General features: G+C 38.3%; 2 non-coding genes and 8 pseudogenes across 2 annotated transcripts in view; all 10 read right to left on the bottom strand.

Annotated features, from left to right (window-relative positions):
• Positions 1 to 108, bottom strand: part of LOC148432079 (5S ribosomal RNA) — a 119-nt gene extending 11 nt beyond the window's left edge. Inside the window, exon 1 of the ribosomal RNA XR_015877040.1 lies at positions 1 to 108. This exon is cut by the window's left edge and continues 11 nt beyond it. This is a non-coding gene — a ribosomal RNA (5S ribosomal RNA).
• A 116-nt stretch (positions 109 to 224) lies between these two features.
• LOC148432078 (5S ribosomal RNA) lies at positions 225 to 343 on the bottom strand (annotated as a pseudogene).
• A 116-nt stretch (positions 344 to 459) lies between these two features.
• LOC148432077 (5S ribosomal RNA) lies at positions 460 to 578 on the bottom strand (annotated as a pseudogene).
• A 116-nt stretch (positions 579 to 694) lies between these two features.
• On the bottom strand, positions 695 to 813 carry LOC148432076 (5S ribosomal RNA; annotated as a pseudogene).
• A 116-nt stretch (positions 814 to 929) lies between these two features.
• LOC148432075 (5S ribosomal RNA) lies at positions 930 to 1,048 on the bottom strand (annotated as a pseudogene).
• Positions 1,049 to 1,164: 116 nt separating this feature from the next.
• Positions 1,165 to 1,283, bottom strand: LOC148432074 (5S ribosomal RNA; annotated as a pseudogene).
• Positions 1,284 to 1,399: 116 nt separating this feature from the next.
• Positions 1,400 to 1,518, bottom strand: LOC148432073 (5S ribosomal RNA; annotated as a pseudogene).
• Positions 1,519 to 1,633: 115 nt separating this feature from the next.
• LOC148432072 (5S ribosomal RNA) lies at positions 1,634 to 1,752 on the bottom strand (annotated as a pseudogene).
• Positions 1,753 to 1,868: 116 nt separating this feature from the next.
• On the bottom strand, positions 1,869 to 1,987 carry LOC148432071 (5S ribosomal RNA). The gene has a single exon (XR_015876970.1). It is a non-coding gene; the product is annotated as a 5S ribosomal RNA (ribosomal RNA).
• A 351-nt stretch (positions 1,988 to 2,338) lies between these two features.
• Positions 2,339 to 2,457, bottom strand: LOC148432070 (5S ribosomal RNA; annotated as a pseudogene).
• Between the last annotated feature and the right edge of the window lie 43 nt (positions 2,458 to 2,500).

Here is a 2,500-nt window from a genome sequence, read left to right as displayed (position 1 = left end):
CCTAGTATTCCCAGGTGGTCTCCCATCCAAGTACTAACCAGGCCCAACACTGCATAGCTTCCAAGATCAGACGAGATTGGGCATGTCCAGTGTGGTTTGGCTGTAGGTGCTCAAAACCATTAACTTTAGACCTCTATTACTTCTTAACTCAAGGAAATTCATTGATAAGTTGAAAAAATTAAATGTAAAATGTAATAGAAAAGAATGTTCTGGCAGTATAAAACTACCTACAGCTCCTGGTATTCCCAGGTGGTCTCCCATCCAAGTACTAACCAGGCCCAACACTGCATAGATTCCAAGATCAGACGAGATTGGGCATGTCCACTGTGGTTTGGCTGTAGGTGCTCAAAAGCATTAAATTTAGACCTCTATTACTTCTTAACTCAAGTAAATTCATTGATAAGTTGAAAAAATTAAATGTAAAATGTAATAGAAAAGAATGTTATGGTAGTATAAAATTACCTACAGCTCCTGGTATTCCCAGGTGGTCTCCCATCCAAGTACTAACCAGGCCCAACACTGCATAGCTTCCAAGATCAGACGAGCTTGGGCATGTCCACTGTGGTTTGGCTGTAGGTACTCAAAAGCGTTAAATTTAGATCGCTTTTACTTCTTAACACAAGTAAATTCATTGATAAGTTGAAAAAATTAAATGTAAAATGTAATAGAAAAGAATGTTATGGCAGTATAAAATTACCTACAGCACCTGGGATTCCTAGGTGGTCTCCTATCGAAGTACTAACCAGGTCCAACACTGCATAGCTTCCAAGATCAGACGAGATTGGGCATGTCCAGTGTGGTTTGGCTGTAGGTGCTCAAAAACATTAACTTTAGACCTCTTTTACTTCTTAACTCAAGTAAATTCATTGATAAGTTGAAAAAATTAAATGTAAAATGTAATAGAAAAGAATGTTATGGCTGCATAAAATTACCTACAGCACCTGGTATTCCCAGGTGGTCTCCCATCCAAGTACTAACCAGGCACAACACTGCATAGCTTCCAAGATCAGACGAGATTGGGCATGTCCAGTGTGGTTTGGCAGTAGGTGCTCAAAATCATTAACTTTAGACCTCTATTACTTCTTAACTCAAGTAAATTCATTGATAAGTTGAAAAATTTAAATGTAAAATGTAATAGAAAAGAATGTTCTGGCAGTATAAAATTACCTACAGCTCCTGGTATTCCCAGGTGGTCTCCCATCCAAGTATTAACCAGGCCCAACACTGCATAGCTTCCAAGATCAGACGAGATTGGGCATGTCCAGTGTGGTTTGTCTGTAGGTGCTCAAAAACATTAACTTTAGACCTCTATTACTTCTTGACTCAAGTAAATTCATTGATAAGTTGAAAAAATTAAATTTAAAATGTAATAGAAAAGAATGTTATGGCAGTATAAAATTACCTACAGCACATGGTAATCCCAGGTGGTCTCCCATCCAAGTACTAACCAGGCCCAACACTGCCTAGCTTCCAAGTTCAGACAAGATTGGGCATGTCCAGTGTGGTTTGGCTGTAGGTGCTCAAAAACATTAACTTTAGACCTCTTTTACTTCTTAACTCAAGTAAATTCAATGATAAGTTGAAAAATGAAATGTAAAATGTAATAGAAAAGAATGTTATGGCAGTATAAAATTACCTACAGCACCTAGTATTCCCAGGTGGTCTCCCATCCAAGTACTAACCGGGCCCAACACTGCATAGCTTCCAAGATCAGACGAGATTGGGCAAGTCTAGTGTGGTTTGGCTGTAGGTGCTCAAAACCATTAACTTTAGACCTCTTTTACTTCTTAACTCAAGTAAATTCATTGATAAGTTGAAAAAATGAAATGTAGAATGTAATAGAAAACAATGTTTTGGCTGTCTAAAATGACCTACAGCACCTGGTATTCCCAGGTGGTCTCCCATCCAAGTACAATCCAGGCCCAACACTGCATAGTTTCCAAGATCAGATGAGATTGGGCATGTCCAGTGTGGTTTGGCTGTAGGTGCTCAAAAGCATTAAATTTAGACCTCTATTACTTCTTAACTCAAGTAAATTCATTGATAAGTTGAAAAAATTAAATGCAAAATGTAATAGAAAAGAATGTTCTGGCAGTATAAAATTACCTACAGCTCCTGGTTTTCCCAGGTGGTCTCCCATCCAAGTACTGACTATGCCCAACACTGCATAGCTTCCAAGATCAAATGACATTGGCCATGTCCAGTGTGGTTTGGCTATAGGTGCTGAAAAATATTAACTTTAGACCGCTTTTACTTCTTAACACAAGTAAGTTCATTGATAAGTTGAAAAAATTAAATGTAAAATGTAATAGAAAAGAATGTTATGGCAGTTTAAAATTACCTACAGCACTTGGGATTCCTAGGTAGTCACCCATCCAAGTACTAACCAGTCCCAACACTGCATAGCTTCCAAGATCAGACGAGATTGGGCATGTCCAGTGTGGTTTGGCTGTAGGTGCTCAAAAACATTAACTTTAGACCTGTAATACTTCTTAACTCA

Source organism: Taudactylus pleione, unplaced genomic scaffold (genome assembly GCF_031769625.1).
Source record: "Taudactylus pleione unplaced genomic scaffold, aTauple2 ptg002179l, whole genome shotgun sequence".
NCBI classification, from domain to species: Eukaryota; Metazoa; Chordata; class Amphibia; order Anura; family Myobatrachidae; genus Taudactylus; species Taudactylus pleione.
This window is presented reverse-complemented; position numbering and strand designations above follow the sequence as displayed.